Here is a 17,166-nt window from a genome sequence, read left to right as displayed (position 1 = left end):
GCTCCGCGGCCCCCCCGCGTCGGCTGGACAGCGGAAGTGCCGGCTGCGGCTCGCTGGGCATTGTGGGAAGCCCCCTCCCCTGGCCGGCGCGTGCGGGGGCGGCGCGGCGCAGTTCTATTGCCCGGCGCCCTTCCCCAGGGGTGGCGGGCAATCGACGACCCCTGGGTGGGAGAGGCGGCAAGGCGTGGCCCAGCCCTGCGGCGACGCCCGGACGGCGCCCCGCTTGGTCCAGAGCTGCGGGATCCCCAGGCACCGGCGGCCCCAGCCCCGCCGCGCTGTCGCGGGGCGCGCGTCTTGCAAACTTCGCGGCTCAGGCAGCGAGGCGGGCGCACGCGCCGGGCTGCGGGGACGTGGCGAGGCCCGCGGAGCCGGCACCTCGGGGACCTGGGCGCACGCGGGCCATGTGGTGGCGACTGCCACCGAGTTTGGGTGTCAACTAGCGGCACGGCCCCCGCGTGCTGCCTCCCGTGGTGCGTGTAGCCCTGGAGGGGTGCGGGCTCTGGTGACGCGAGGAAACCAGTAGCCTGGGCCTGGCCCCGAACCCGCAGCTGGTGGTCCCGGTCGCTGTCAGCACTGCCCGGCCCGTTGCCCTCCCTCCCCGCCCCCAGCGGCGCGGGAAGGCCCGCGCATCCCTTCTGGGCCTCGGATGCCGTGTTCAGCCCGTAGACGAGCGGCGTGGCGAGCGCGGCCCGCGTTCCGGGCCGGCTCTGGGGGAAAAGCCACGGCGCTGCCTCCCCTCCCCGGGTGCAGCGGCGGGAAGGGAGGAGAACTCGCGGCTGGCCGGCAGCGCAGAGGATGCGAGCACCCCGGACCAGCCAATCGCGAGGCGCCCCGGCGTCCGCGCCCTGCCTCCCGGTGGGCCAGCGCCGCGGAATTCCTCGGGAGGTGGGAGGTGGCTGGCCGCGGTGGAGCTTTCTCAGGATGTGTGAGGAAGCATTCACAGGGCGGCAGTGGGAGGACAGGCTGGGGGAATTCTTGAGAGAGCAAGGGCGAGCCGAGGTCTGGCAGCAGGCATGAAAGCCTGCGACACTCCCTCTGCTTACTGGCGCCTGGAAATCGTTGTGCAGACGCCCCTGCTCCACATCTTCCCAGCTGCCCGCGCTGGCACTGCTGGCCTTTCCTCCGAAGGACCCTCAGAGGCACATCCTCGGTCTGAAGCTTGGAGCTAGAGTTAGCCGGCCCTGTGGAGGCAGAGGCTATACACAGTCACAGTCACCCTGAAGTGACTGGTCACCTGCCCCCCTTTAAGGGGATAGAGTACACTCTGGATGGCCACACACATCCCACCCCCAGGCTGAATAGCCTGACAGGACCCTGGAAGTGTGGCCTGGACAGAACCCCTTGTGTCATCTCCTTCCCTGGAGAGAAACCAAGTGTCTCCCAAGATGGCTAGCTTCAGACAACCGCTGGTGGCCACCAGAGCTCACAGTTGGTGCTCAGTCATGGTTCAGCAGGCTGCCAAGGGACAAGGCGCGCTGTGCCTGCCCAGCTAGGGCTGCCCATCTAGCAGAAGCTCTGACTGAATTCTGGAATGACCAAGAGAAGAGTGAGCCCCACTCCTTTCCACTCCAACAACACTACTGGCGGTGGGGGTTCAATACTCCCATCTTTGCTGCTGTAAGAACCAAGAGCAGGTCAAGCAGCCAAAACACTGAAAAGGAAGACTGGAGGAAAATCCCTCAGAGAGAGCCCTGATTAAGCCATACCTAAAGCCACCCCACCTCCACACCATCTGCTGGTGGTTCTATAGACCTGTGTATCATTTCAAATAAGGGGGGGGGGGTCAAGGAGATGGCTCAGTAGAATAAGCGCTTGCCAGGCAAGCACAAGGCCCTGAGTTCAATCCCCAGTTCCGCAAAAAAAAAAAAAAAAAAAAAAGTAGCTTCCACCTCAGCAGATCACAGTGGAGAGGCCGTGGTTGCTCTGTGTCTGCTGGGAAGGGTCATGCTTACTCAGGCCCCAGCATCCACAAAACCATTCTGGAGTCAGGCCTGAGGTAGGCAGATGCCAAGCTAGGCAGTGATGTTCCTGTCTTGCCAGTCCAGCTGTCAGAGCCTGCACCTTACCCCAACACTACCTGGAAACCTGCCCACTTCTCACAAACATGGCAGCTTCACCCTGGAGAAAGGGCTTGGACAGGCACGAGTGGAGTGTGGGCATTGGGCAGCCGGTGGGGGCCGAAGTGCCATGAGGACTTGGACCTGGTCCTGACCTGGTCCTTGCCCTCCGCCGTGGGTGAACAAGACAGGCAAGTGGTGGGTGCCCAGGGCCCTGGAGGGCACATTTATCCACCTGTGTAGAGGGGTCGTTTGAGAGAGTTCTTCAGCCACCTGTGAGCATGTCTGGAGCCTGCCAAGGGATACCTCAAAGCTGGGAGGGAATGAGCATTCTGAGGGACAGGGCTGGAGGCCCAGGGCCACACTGGAAGATGACGAGCTTGCTGCTCAGGATGTGCTGCCCTTCCCTGCTGGCTCTAGAGTGCCGGAAGGATCATGAGAGCCAACAAAAGAGCCCCACGCCTCCAGCAGAGCCTGCACGTGCAGCGTGTGTAAGCCTGTGCTCACCAGCACCATTCCCACCTGCTCTGGCACCTGGCCACCTCCTCCGTGTCCCTGCCTTCAACCTCCTCCGTGTGCCTGCAAAGTAGCAGAGGAGCAGCGCGGGGCCAAGCACCACTCTGCTCTCCGAGGCTGCTGATGCAGGGACTACCTTTCATCCTCAGAATCTGCTTTTGTAAAGAACAGCCTAGCAGGAGCTTTGGGAAATAAAATTGGCGAGAAACAGCAAATAACCCTTCATGGCTTCCTTTCTATGTCTTGGGGGTGGGGAGGAGGGACCCTTCTTTCTTCAGGGCCTTTATCACCACCTCCATTTTTGCCGGAGGCAACATTTCCTTATCTCCCCCCCCACCACCACCACCACCCCAGCTAGGTTTTCTGTGGCTGTCTTTGTCTCCCTCACTGGTCAGGGAACCTGCCTGTTTATTCTCTAGCCAGTGGTGTTGCTCAGTTGTCCCCATGGCAACAGCCCCAGGAGTCCTGCTCCCTCCCAGGGAGCTGCCCAGAACCTGTCCCTGCTCTCTCCCAGGCCTCTGCTGAGAAACCAGACAGAGGAGCAGAGTGCAGGGTGAGAGGGAAACACCCTCTGCCGGTCTGAGGATGTTGGGCTGCCCCAGGGAAACACCCACTACACGTCATCCTGGGTCCTGCGGTGGACCTAGGCTGGCCTCGGGCTGCAGCAGAGCCCCACCCATGGGCCAGAGAAGGTGCCAGGTCCAGGCTGAAAGGAGGTGGGTCTCCTCTTAGGCAGAGTTTGGCCGCTCGAGTGCCAGCTGGCTCTGCCCTCCTGCCCAGGCTTCCCAAAGACCACCCTTCAGAGCTGCTCTGTGGCTGAGGCTACCTGCCAACCCTACAGTGGCCCCACCCCACTGTCCTCCAGGCCTGTGCCCCTGCCAAGCCCCACCTGCCACTACAGCTGCCACAGCCACCTGTCCCCTCTCCATTCCAAGCACTCTTTTACCCCAACAGTCCTTGCTAAGTGCCACAGCCAACTGTCGCCCCTTGCTCCCCAAGCCCTACTCTAACCTCCCCAGCCACAGCACCAGGGCTCTGCATTCCAGAGTTCCAATGGACAGAGGCGAGCTCACACCTGCTGTGGGCCTGGCCCAAGGGCAGGGGGGGCTGGGGGCAGTGCTGAGGGCTTACACCAGGAGAGGACAATGTGGGAAAACACAGGCAAAAACAGCAGGGCCTAGAGGGAAGGAGCAGGAGAGAGTGGTCAGGAGCAGAGGCAGGGCAGAGCAGCCTGAGCTCAGAGCAAGCCTCCACCGCCAGGTCAGGCACAGGTGCAGGAAGCAGGGCCCTGCTCAGCAGGATTGAGTCAGCCCTGACCATGCTACAGGTGGAGTGGGGTCGGCCTGAGGCTCTGCAGACATCTCACCCTGCCATGGACCCTGAGAGGGTCCTGGGGGAAGTCAGAAGGGACCCTGGCCCCTCCCCACCTGGCTTCTGTAGGCTCCACCACCTTTCACAGGCACAGATAGGCCAGTCCCTGAGTCTGAGCTGTCCCTAGCCAGCCTGGGCTAGCTCTTGTGAATGAATTCTCCACAGGCCTCTGGCCACCCCTCTGGACCCCAGCCCTGATCTTGCTCCCTCACTTCCTGTTTTTATCTGCCTGTCCCTGTTCATCCCAGTGGCCTCTGCCCGGTGTCTCTCCACAAATGGACACTTGCCTGTTCAGCACCCCACAAGGAGTCCATCTTTCCCCAGCCCACTAGACTCTGTCACTAACCCCAGTGTGACCCTGGGCATGCAGCAGGTGCCCTAGAGTGGGTCTTTGGCAGGCCCAGGGAGGCACTGTGCCCCCACAGATACAGGCTGGGGCTGTAATTCCATCTTAGTTCAAGACAGGCTGAGGAGGCCGGGCCTAGCCTGGCTGGAGAGAGGCCATGCTCCCTGGGGGCCGCAGCCTCTAGGGTTCACATTGCACACTCAGAGAGCACTGCAGGCCAAAGGGACGCCTGGCTCTCCCTGGTGTCCCATTTGGGAGCTGCCGGACCAAGCAGCCAGCCCTGCTGGTTGGGACATGCTGGAGGAGCGGGTATGGGGGCTGTATCAGGTAGGAGGAGCAGGCCGGCCCTAGGAGGAAGGAAGAGGCAGGGCTTTTGTGCTGAGCACCTGCTGCGTACTGGATCTGTGTGTGGAGAGCAGGAAGGAGGAGCACTTGGCCTGGTTTTCCCTCCTTGATAGGGGCTGGGAAAGGGCGCGAAGGGAAAGCCTGTGCCCTGCCACAGCATGGGGTGGGGGCTGTGATCCGCCCCTTACGATGACGCAGGCCTCCCCTCCTACAAGTAGAGGTGTTCTGGGGTTCCCACTGTAGGTGCAGAGATGACCAGTGCAGAACGGGCCCAGCTTGCTGCCCCGGCTTTGTGTATTCATCATTTACCTGCTCACAGGGCAAGACACAGAGCCTACCATGTGCCAGTGTGAGCTGGGGCTGGAGAACCAGGCAAAACTCTTATTCCCTGGCAGGACTCAGCTTAGCAGAGATAGGAAAAAAGAGCATTTCCAGTGATTAAAAGGGACGGTGGGGGGGGGGGCTCTACTGAGATAGCTCAGTAGAATAAGTGCTTCCCTGGCAAGCGCAAGGGCCTGAGTTCAATCCCCAGTTCCATAAAAAAGGGGGGGACTGGAGGGGGCCAGAGAGATAGCTCAGTGGAATAAGTGCTTTCCTGGGAAGCACAAAGTCCTGAGTTTGATCCCTGGTACCACCAAGAAAAAAAGAAAAAAGAAAAAAAGGGGTGGGGGACTAGTAATGGAGTTCCCAGAGAAAGGCTGGTCCTAGAGGTGGATGGGAAAAGGCTGTGTGAGACCTGTGGGCACATGAAGGATGAGGGGCAGGAAGGCCAAGGTCATGAGTGCTCACAGGGGTGCTGACAGAGTTGCCTAGTGTGGGGTCATGCCCAAGTCTGGGTGCACACAAGTAGAAGCAGACGGCGAGCAAGTAAGTGCAGGAAGGAGACCGTGCTTCCCGCAGACTCCTTGGTGAGTGCAGACTCTCGTCCCTCCTGAGAGTAGCCTCCACATGGCTTGAGTGTGGACTGGACTCACAGATCCCTTCTGAAGAATCAAACTGAGAAAGGGAAAGAAGCCTCACATACAGTGGGGACAGCTGGCAGGTGCCACTCAATCTAGATGGCCCAGCTTAGCATCACCAGGTGGTCCTGCGACTGTTTGGTACCCCCAAAATGACCTACATGGTGAGAAGTGTGCCTCACCTCTGGGTCTTCCCTAAAACTCAACCCTAATCCCAAGAGATCTAATCCTGAGAGAGCATCTCCACCAAACAAGAATCCAGACCCCGTGTGCCTGGAAAGGTCCAATTCACAAAAAACAAGTTTTAGAAGCTCTCAAAGCCCAGAAAAGCCTGGGGAGTGGTATAAATTGTAAGTATTATAGTGCCCTGGAGGGGACCATGGAACAGAGGAGGGTGTTCATGTAAAGTGAGATCCAAAGAAAGTCTGATTGTAGGTAAAGGTACATCAAGGGAGGCTTCCTGGGGCTGATAAGCACCCTTCTTGGTGCAAGATAACAGAAACTGGAAGCCAGGGAGGGGTACGCAGGAGCAGTTTGTGCTTTGCCCATTTGCAACTGTTCTGAAATCCAATTAGATTCTAAAATAAAAAGTGTATTTTTAAAAAAGGAAAAATGCAAAACAAACCACCAAAACCACCTCTGGCAGGAGCTGGTGCTAGGAGTTAGGCAACCTCTCAAGGTCTGTCTCAGCCAGGGACTCAGTTTCAGCTTTAGGAATCAGATCAAGGTGCTCTGGGCTCAGAGATGCAGCCCCCAGGCTTAGCAAGTGCCAGTGTCCAGTGAGCTGCACTCTGGGTGGGGAGGTCCAGCTGCCTTTCCTGCTGACCCCACTGGCACAGACCCACCAGCAACAGTAGCCCCTCACGCCTACAGTATCTTTGCTCAAGAAAACCCAAATGTGGGGCCGGGGAGATGGCTCAGTAGAATGAGCACTTCCCTGGCAAGCGCAGGGGCCTGAGTTCAATCCCCAGTTCTGCAAAAAAAGAAAAGAAAGAAAGAAAACCCAAATGAAGGCTGGTGTGCACACCTGCAATTCCAGCTCTAGGGAGGCGGAGGCAGGAGGATCACAAGTTACAGCACAGCGTAGGCTAAACGCATAGTGAATTCCAGGACAGCCTGAACTATACAGTGAGACCTTGTCTCAGATAAAAACAAACAAAATGCACACAAAAACCCCTCCTTGGTCACAAATATGTGTGTAGTGAGTATGTTATAAAATATATATATTTACTTACTTATCTGTAGTGCTAGGAATAATGCCTAGAGCCTCACATATGTCAGGCAAGTCCCTGCAGCCCATTACCAAAAAAAAAAAATTAATTTTAGCCTGGTATTGTACCACACACCTGTAATCCCAGCCATTTGAGGGGCTGAGGCAGGTGGATTGAAAATGTGAAGTCAGGGGGCCGGGGAGATAGCTCAGTAGAATAAGCACTTGTCTGGCAAGCGCAAGGGCAAGGGCCTGAGTTCAATCCCTGGTTCCAAAAAAAAAAAAAAAAAGAAAGAAAGAAAGAAAGAAAGAAAAAATGAAGTCAGGGCCAGGGATGTAGCTCAGTGGCACAGTGACTGAAAGCATAAAGTCCTAAATTCTGTTCCCAGTACAAAAAAAAAAAAAAAAAAAAAGAGGTCTGGGCAGATAACTCAGAGGTCTAAGCACCAGCCTGGCAAGCACAAGGACCCAGGTTCATTCCCAGTACTGCATGCCATGCTGGCCCTACGCCAGGCCCACTGAGCTGGCTACCAAAACTGGGCTTGTAATCCAGCACAGGGGAAGCTAAAACAGGAGGATCTCTATGAATCTGAACTTCATATTGAGACCCTGTACTTTGTAAATTGTTTTTTGTTTTTTGTTTTTTTTTTTTTTTTTTTTTTGCTGTACCAGGGATTGAATTTAGGACCCTTCGCTTGTGCTTAATCTACTGAGCTATCTCCCTGGCCCCTGAGACCCTGTACTAAATACATAAATTAAAAGAAAAAAAATTTTTTTAATTAATAAAGGAAGTTCAAAGTCAGCCTGGGCAACTTACTGGCAATCTGTCTCAAAATGAAATTAAAAGGTTGGGGATCTTGAAGTGGTAGAGTGCTTATTTAGCATGTACCATACTCTGGTTTCATCCTCAGCACCTTAAAAATTTTAATTAAAACTAAACAAAATGAAACAAAATCTCACCATTTTGGCCACCACATCTGGATGACATCGAATCTGTCCTGGTATCTCCCTAGAGCAATGGTCTGAGTAAGCGTGGCTTGCACTAAACATAAGGTGCTATTTTGCTGACAGTTCTATGAGCTTTTGCCTATGTCTTTGTACACCACATGTCTGTCTTCTCTGTGTTTATGTTTGTCTGTTTTCATGCTTGTTCAAGAATGTATGTGTTGGGGCTGGGGAAGATGGCTCAGTAGAATAAGTGCTTCCCTGGCAAGCGCAAGGGCCTGAGTTCAATCCCCGGTTCTGCCAAAAAAAAAAAAAAAAATGTACGTGTTGCCAGGCCTGATGGCACATGTCTATAATCCCAGCACTCGGAAGCTTGAGCGTGGTAGGGAACCACCACAAGCTCAAGGCCAACCTGAGCTACCCAACGAGACCTTGTCTCCAAGAACCCCTTCCTTGCAAGCAAGCAAGCAAGCAAACAAGCCTTGCCGGTTGTAGTGGTGCACGCTTGTAATCCCAGCACTGGAAAGCTCAAGACCAGCCCGGGCTACAAAGTGTGCTCAAGACCAGCCTGCCTAAGCTAGCAGCAAGACCCTGTCTCAAAAAGACAAAATACAAAAAGGAAGGAAGGAAGGAAGGAAGAAAGGAAGGAAGGAAGAAAGAAAGGAGAGAAGGAGGGAAGGAGAGAAGGAGGGATTCAGGGAGATAGCTCAGTAGCTTAAGCACCTGCCTAGCAAGCGCAAGGTACCAAGTTTGATCTCCGGTACCACCAAAAAAAAAAAAAAAAAAATTAAATTAAAAAAGAAGAAAGAAAGAGGGCCAGCAAGATAGCTTGGTGGACTAAAGCACCTGCTTAGGCAAGCTTAGGAAAACTGCAGGGGCCGCAGTTCAATCCCTGGCACCACATGCATGCCACACCAGCCACAGCCCCAGGGCGGGCTGAGCCAACCAGAGTGTGAACATGGTGGTACATGCCTGTAATCCCACCTCTGGGGAGGATGAAAGCAGGAGGATGACCACAAGTCCGAGCTGCAGAGTGAGACCATGCAACAACCAAATATGAGAGAGAGAGGAGAGAGAGAGAGAGAGAGAGAGAGAGAGAGAGAGAGAGAGAGAGAGACATATTGCCAATTCTGGTGTGCTGTGCTTTTCTCTCTCTAGTAAGCGCAGTGCCAAGCCCAGTTCTCAGCCTTGGGCAAGAAGTGGTCCTGCTTCAAGGGTCCCCAATCTCAGGATTAAAAGCGAGAAGCACCTCTACATAGGGAGCCGGGCTGTGCACAGTTTTCAGGGAACACGGCCATTCAGATGGATAACTAGGAGCATGCAGAGTGGGCTGGGACCTGGTCTTGCACATGGTAGGTGGAAATGAAGTTGAAAGGCTTCCTTGGGCCCCAGGGGGGGAGTTAGGTTCCAGTGAAAGCCAAGGGGGGCTTCTGGCCTTGTCCATGATCCGTAGGATGCCATTAAAAACTCTGAACAAGTAGGCATGATCTAAAACTAGAGAAATTTTTAAGATGTGCAGCTGATGTGCATTAGGGTAATAGATATTTAGAGGCTGGGCCTGCAGATCCCAAGTGGGTAGTTTTGTCATCCTAAAATGAAACTAACTGGGTATGGTGGTGCATGCCTATAATCCCAGCACTCAAAAAGATGAGGCACGAAGCTGCAAGTTCAAGACCAGCTTGGGCTACAAGGGAGCTCAATGTTAGCCTGAACTGCATAGTGAGACTCTGTCTAAAAAACAAAACAAAACTTAGCATCATTGCCTCCTATTTATACATATAGCCCGTCACCTGCTCAGCTGCGCACGTGGGCATGTTACCCACTCAAAGAATGTCTGTACTATAGGATTTTTTTTTCCAGAACTGGGAATTGAACTCAGCCCCTTGCGCTTGCCAGGCAAGCGCTTGCTCTACTGAGCCATCTCCCCGGCCCCTTGTTTTGTTTTGTTTGAGACAGTCTCAATATGCATTTGAGGCTGGGCTGCACTTACTATGTAGCCCAGGTTGGCCTCAACCTCAAGACAATCCTCCTGCCTCTGCCTCCCTAGCACTGGGATTACAGGCTTGCACCACCATGCCCACTGAAAGGCAGACCCTATATCTGTGCTTCCCAGTGTAGCCATGCTGATTAAAGCCCCTTTTCTGCCCTTTGCTAGCCCTGATTAGCATTTGGGATTCCTGGAGCTGAGGCTTTTTTCCTACAACCCTGGTAATAGTAGGACAAAAGAGAAGTGGGAGATGCGGATAAAGCCAGAGGAGGTGTCTGCCTCTCCACTTGGTAGCTGGGTGTTGGCTGTCTGTTTGGGGACCAGAAGTCAGAGGGGCTAGCTAGGCAGATGCTGCTAGCCCAGCTTAAATGAGAGAGGCCAAGGCAGCAGGTTCATCCTGGGGGAGGTGAGGCTCGGAGTCACGATGAGTGGAAACAAAGGTGGAACAGGCACAGGTCACTGTGATCCCTGGGAAATAGGAGGGTAGGGCCAGGGAAGACCACCTAGTGGTGGGACCTTCAGGGCCCCTCTCCTCCTTCCCCACTAGGGATTTCAGAGGTGGTTTGTGCAGAGGCCAGGGCAGAGCTCTAAGTGAGTGCAAGCTGCCCCCAGAGGATGGAGCTGCAGTGTCTGGCCCAGATTGCAACGTAACCCAGGACACTCTCTGCTCGGCTAAATGTGGGCTGTCAGTGTGCACTCTAGGCCTCTGGGTCCCCATCAGAATATACCAAGAGGTCCTCCAGCCCTGGCCAGGTGGGACCATCCCACCATGGCACTCCATCCCATTTCTTCCCTACACAGCTCCAGGCTGCAGCTCCCATCCTCCCCCAGTGAGGGCTGTGCTTCCTGGAGACTCCTGCAGCAGACTCCAGGTTACCACAGTCTAAGGAAGAGGGAACAGCTGCAAGAACACAGCCTGCCACCTCCTCCTGTACCGTTCTTGGACCCGCATCCCTTCTCCTTGCCCTTCTGCCTTGGCCCACCTGCACACCATCAGTCCCCTGAGCTACACTGCTGTGGGTGTTAGAACAAGGGAATGCTAGGCCTGCACAGCTGCTTTGAGCAGGAGAAGAGCAGCTAGCCTCTGCCTGACCTAGACACAGCCAGCCCTGTTACTCCAGGGGCTCCTGCCAACAGGACCTTTCCTGGCCCCGCTCCCTCACATTTCTCAGCCATCACAGCCGTTAGCCCAAAATGCCTGCTCTTTTCTGCCATGATTGCCTTCCCTATTCCTAGGCTCCAGTGTGTCCTTGAGCCCTGAGGCACTGGAGGTGTCCTGGCCAGACACTGAGTCCCCTCTCCACCAGTGTGGAACTGAGTAGTCAGCCTGCACCTGAAGAACCACCACAAATTGCATCCTGGTGGTACTGCTGTCACTAGGCATTGAAGGTAGGTACAGGTGAGTGTGGGATAGGTGTGCCCGGGAGGAAGCGCCAAAAGCCAGCTGGAGCTTGGAGTGTGATCTGGAGTCTTGGGTGGATAGGAGCCTTTCTGTTGGAACTTAGGCTCAACAGAAGGCTGCTTGTGGATGCTAGACCCCAAGACAAGGTTGAATTGCAGAAAGAGACCTGCTGGGTCCTGGAACTGGGACCTCCCTCCTCTGGGCTGTGTCCCTGGGGGTCCACTCTAGGGAAACCCACAGTGAGGGCCAAGAGAGAATTTGGTCTTGGCCAAAGTGTCCTGCAGGAAGGCACTTCCTGCCCAAGGCTAAGTTGACAAAACAGTGGTCATCCCACCTGATCTGGCCACTCCTGCCTCAGAGCCCTGGAGCCAGCTCTGCTCTGGGTGCTGAGCACCTTCTCCTCCGGGGGCCTTGCGAGGAGCTCTGTCTGCCAGTCCAGCGGGTGTAGCCACACTGAGAGCTGGGCTTGCTCCTGACCTCAGTTCCCCGCCAACAGGGCTGGATTTCCTCCTCCCTTGGGGGTCCTGGTGCCGGGGTGGTTTTGAAAACCAGAGACGGGAGGCCTTATCAGACGACAGGTTTTCCTGAGGAAGGAAGGGTGGGTGTGGACCTCCAGGACAGGGCGCCTCCTCTGGGCGTGCCAAACCCAGGAGGGGTGCACATGCCCCCTCATCCTCCTGTAGGGGCACAGCCTCTCTCTGGGAAGACTCAGCTCAAGGCGCTGCCCCACTGCAGAGGACAGAGGCAGCAGGCTTGGGTGGGACAGGGCTGGAAGGATACATGCTCCCCGAAATCAAGACAAATGCCAGAACTCCTGGGGGACCGGGAGTCCACATCATCCTTCAGATGCTGGGGGGGAATCTGAGACCAGTGCAACCGTACCCTGGGGCTTGCGCTTTGGAAATTCATGCTTGGGCTCTCTGAAAAATAAGAAAGACTTAAGAAGGACTTTTTTTTTGCCCCCCCACAGGATGCCCACAGGGCAGGTCTGGATTGGCTTGAGGATGAGGGGATCGAACCACAGCATCCTGAGCCTGACTGCTTTGTTTCAGCAGGCACTTAAACACCTGAGCTAATGGGCAGGTCCCCAAAAAACTTAAGAAAAGCAAGACATTAACAAAAACATACAAAGACATTTTCTTGATTTAAGTGCTGGTAACAAATTGTCTTTAGTTTATGAAAATTCATAGAGTCGTATACGTGTGATATATGTACTGCTCTGTACCTGTCTGATACACATGTTATACACAGCCCCACCCCCAAAAACCTTCAGCTGGTCCCTTAGAGAAGGAAAAAAATCCGCGAGGCTGGCTTATTCCGTATCCTGCCTGGGCCCAGCCCCCAAGGCGACCTCTCTCCCTCCAGGGAAGTCGCAGGGCAGCCCTGGGCCGCAAGCCAGGGAAAAGGCCAGGTCCTGTTCCAGACTCAACACCCCACACAGAGGGAGCGGACCACAGAGGGCGGGAAGGGAGGAGGAGCCACCCTAAGGGAATCAGAGCTGGAGCAGGGTGCAGCTAGCCAGACTGACCACCCTCGCAGGCTCTGCCTTTCTCAGCAGGACCCTCTGTGTGGCCCTACAAGTCTCCTGGGTGGGGGACCCCACAGCTGCTCAGGTGGGGCCACAGGATGTGGAGTCGCCCCAGCTTGGGCAGACAGGCAGCTAGCCAGTGAGCACTAGCGTGGGACTGGGGATCCGCCTGCTGCTGGCTTAGGGGTGCCTCCCACCTCCTCCCTCTCCGCCAGGCCTCAGAGCCTCTACCCCTTCCGCTTCCAGAGGCCCCAGGGCTATTTTTAACTTGGTTGAGCTGCCAGAGTTGAAGGTGGACCAAATCCTGGGGGGAGGGCTGAGGAAGGAGCCCAGCAGCTGCTGTCCTGCCCTCTCTGTCCTGGGGTCCAGGTGTTCTAGGGGGCACCTGTCATTCTCTAGGCCTTCGGGGCGAAGCAGCACCCACTTGAATGACCCACAGTCCTTCAGGGAAGCCACACAGCTCTGAGGATCAGCCATACATCACACTCACACTGCACACCCAGACTCTGGCCCACACAACAAGTGGGAATGCACTAGACTCGATGATTACAGATATGCACAGGCAGTGTGGACCCCAGATGCTCTGGGCTTAACCAGCCCTAGGTATCCCAGTCCTCACTCCACACACAGCACACACATGGACATGCTCAGACACACAGACAGACACCTGCAGCCACAGATGTCCAGCCACTTGCTGTTGTTGTGCAGAGAGAGAACCAGAGACTGATGTGGCGGGTGACTCTGAAAGTGAGGGTGCTCAGCCGGCCATTTCCCTGCAGCCCTCCGAGGGACCAACCTGCAGGGGTCTGAGTGCACTTCCCACCTGAGACCCACCCGGTCTCATGGTTTCATTCTCCCCAACAAGTGGCAGTGTTTGCAGGAGGAACCTGAGCTGAGCTAAGTGGCATTCCTCCCCACCCTACACCCACTCCCACGCACCCAGGACAGGAAACCCCAAGAGGAAGGTTAGGGCTGGCAGGAGGGGACCAGCTCAGTGTCCTCAGCCTGGCCTTTTCCTTTCCCCGTGCCCTATTTCACCTGCCTCCCTGAGTCTCTGTTCTGTGGAGCAGCTGCCCCGACCCAGGGTAGAGGGGAAATCTGTCCTGGAGATGCCCAGGCACTGGGCTCCTCCACTTTGTCTGAGAGAAAAGGGTCCTGGGAAAGATGGGGCTCGGGATGCTGTGGCTGTGTTCCCTCTACCCCCATACCCCTACCTCTGCCTCTGGAGGCTCTCAGGCAGCTTCTGGGAGGGAAGAGGAGGGCGGGAGACCCGGTGGACAGGACATCCTCTTGGCAGGACACAGGACGCCAGGCCGGAGGTTCCCAGCCTTTGTCAAGGCCACAGGGGGAAAAGGTCACTGGGGTCTGGGGCTCACAGCAGTCCTCCAACAGCCAGTCCAGGCTCCTCTAGCAAAGAGTGAAGGGGAAGCAGGTGGTGACCTGCCCCTGGATCCTACCATGGCTTGTTGGGTTGGAAAACTGTCACATACCCATGTAGCATGGTACCACCCTTGGGATCCATTCGCAGGGAGCTCCATGGTGTACAGAAGCGATCAGGGCCTGGGAGGCCACTTCCATCTCCTACTTTTTTCCCCCCAGGGATTGAACTCAGGTCCTCGCTTGCCAGGGAAGTGCTTATTCTACTGAGCCATCTCCCCGGCCAAAGGGGAAAGCTCTAGTATCAATAACCTTGATTTCTTTTTTTGGCGGAACCGGGGCTTGAACTCAGTCATCTCCTACCTGAGAACCCCCCTCTCCCAAGCAAATCTGCTGTGCCAGAGGAGAGCAAACCCTGCACTTTTCCTGGGGACAGGGTAGGCTGACAACTGCTCCACAGCCTGAAAGATGAGAGTCCCAAGAGGGGGGACGGGCTCCAGGACTGTGAGGCTGCAGCATCTTGCCTGACACCGTTCCAGTTGGCCATCCACAGACATCTGTGCCCTGCTGTCCACAGAACCTGCGTGGGAAACGTTTTCACCTGAGAGCACTGTGGACATGAATTACCTCTACATAGAGCTCTCGTCAGGGATTTGCCTGCTTTCCTTACAAAGGGTGTGTGAAGTATGGCGTCACCATGTGACCTGGGATTTGTTCCTCAGCACCTAACAAGGAGAAATGTAAGACACACCACATGGGACAGCTCCCAACTCGCAGGTGCATCTGCTCTTCTATCACTTCCCTCAGCTTTTCTATTTATTTTTAATGTTTATTTTGAATCAGGGTCTTGCTGTGCAGCCCAGGCTGGCCTTGAACTCACAGTGATCCTCCTGCTTCAGCCTCCCAAGTACTGGGATTACAGGTGTCCACCACCACACCTCAAAGCCATGAATTCAATCCTCAGAGCTGCAAAAATAAAACATAAAAATGTATAAAAACATAAAACAGCAAAATCCCTCAGATACCTGGAAGTAGGATTGCTGAACTGCTCTACACCTAGCTTTCTCTTGTGTGTTTTGCTCCACCTTGACAGCCTCCAGCCGCAGTACAAACCGCTAAATTATGGCCCTGAGGCAGCGTGGCTGAATCATGGCCCAGAATATGCGTGATCTTCCCAGTGACCGCCCCTCCTTCACCCCCACCCCAGTCCTGGATACCGTTCACACACACACACACACACACACACACACACACACACACACAAGGGAGGCCAGTCAGCTCCTTGGGGGTCACTGAACCCCTCTCAAGCTCTTCCCCCAGCAAAAGTCCAGAAAGTCTCAGCTGCCCTGTCTCAGGCGGGGGGAGTCACCTATCTCCCTGCCATCAGTCCTCTCTGTATCCTGGCCGGTGGGAGATAGCTCAGTGGAGTAAGTGCTTCCTGGCACGCACAGGGTCCTGAGTTCAATCCCCAGTCCCGGGGGCGGCGGGGGGAATCCTCTAGCCTGCTAAAGGCAATTTCCATCCTTTTACTTTTGCTTCTCTACTATGCCCCCGAAAAACCTAACACACCTCACCAGGTGCACCATCACCAGAGCCCCATGCAATTTCTGGCCAAGAAAAAAAAATTTTTTTTTAATGTATTTGGGTGTCTTTTAAATGTAGCAGGGGGGGCTGGTGAGATGGCTCAGTGGTCTAAAGCACCTACTTAGAACAAGCTCAGCAAAGCACAGGGACCACGGTTCCATCCCCCAGCACCACATGCCAGCCAGCCCGCCCCCTGCTAGGCTGAGCTGGCCACACACACACACACACACACACACACACACACACACACAAATAAATTAAATGTAGCAGCTACACAGCTTGGACTCGTGGTAATCCTCCTGCTTTCAGCCTGCCCAGGGCTGGGATTACAGGCATGTGCTGGCAGGTAGTTATAGCCTGAGTGACTCAGTAATGGCAGTGCTTGGATGGTAGCTTTTGGTGGTACTGACAGGAAGGGAACATGCAGGCTCTAGAGCTACCTTGCTGATGTTGACTTGGGGTAGGTGGCACATGACAGTGGCTGCCACTGATGATGCAGGTGTACTGAAAACTGTTGGAGCTGGGAGTGGTGTGCACTGCCATCCCAGCACTCAGAAGCTGAGGCAGGAGGATTGCTGCAAGTTCAAGGCCAGGGTCAACTGCATAGTGAGACCTGTCTCAAAAAAAAAAAAAAAAAAAAAAAAAGACTGTGACTGGTGGTGCCACCGCTCCCCTCTTTGGAAACGCCTAATCCCAAGCACCTGGGAGACATCACAAGGGCCTCCACATCCCTGCCTCTTCACTCCCACTCTAGATTCACATCCTGCAGTCTACTGTCAAAAAGCACAGCAGCCACCCTGGCATCACATCTCATTCAACCTCATTCAGGCCCAGGGAAGAGCTGGCCTGCCCAATCCACCTTCTTGTGGCACTGACAATTGGACCCCAGAATCTTTACACTGACCTACCTCCCAAATCCCTTTCAATTTTTATTCTTTTTTTTTTTTTTTTTTTTTTTTTTTGGCGGAACCGGGGATTGAGCTCAGGTCTTTGTGCTTGCCAGGGAAGCGCTTATTCCACTGAGCCATCTCCCCGGCCCCATCCCTTTCAATTTTAATTATCATTGTCATTATTATTTATGGTATGTGAGATTGAATTCAGGGCCATCCAACTGAATGATATCCTCAATTCTTCCTATTCTTTTTATTTTGAGACAGTGTCTCTATAAATTGCTAAGTTGCCCAGGCGAGGCTTGAACTTGCAGTTTTCCTCCCTCAGTCTCTTGGAGTTTACAGGGGTGACCTATTCACCGTGCTCCTCTTGCCTTGGCTTCTTCCTCAAATGGTTTAGATTTTGTGGCCGTTGTTATAGTCACTCTCTTTTGCTTTGTTTTTATGGTACTAGGATCGAACTCAGGGCCTTGTGCTTGCCAGGCAGGTGCTTGTGCTTATGCCACTGAGCTATTTTTCCAGCTCTCCCCAGCCCTCTCGTGGTACCAGGGATTGAACTCAGGACCTTGTGCTTACTAGGTAAGCACTTATTCCATTGAGCTATCTCCCTGGCCCAAAATCTTCATTGATATACTTTATCTTTTTTTTT

Source organism: Octodon degus, unplaced genomic scaffold, assembly GCF_000260255.1.
Source record: "Octodon degus isolate 3935 unplaced genomic scaffold, OctDeg1.0 scaffold00194, whole genome shotgun sequence".
NCBI lineage: Eukaryota > Metazoa > Chordata > Mammalia > Rodentia > Octodontidae > Octodon > Octodon degus.
The sequence above is the reverse complement of the archived record's forward strand: the minus strand, read 5'-3'. Positions refer to the sequence as shown.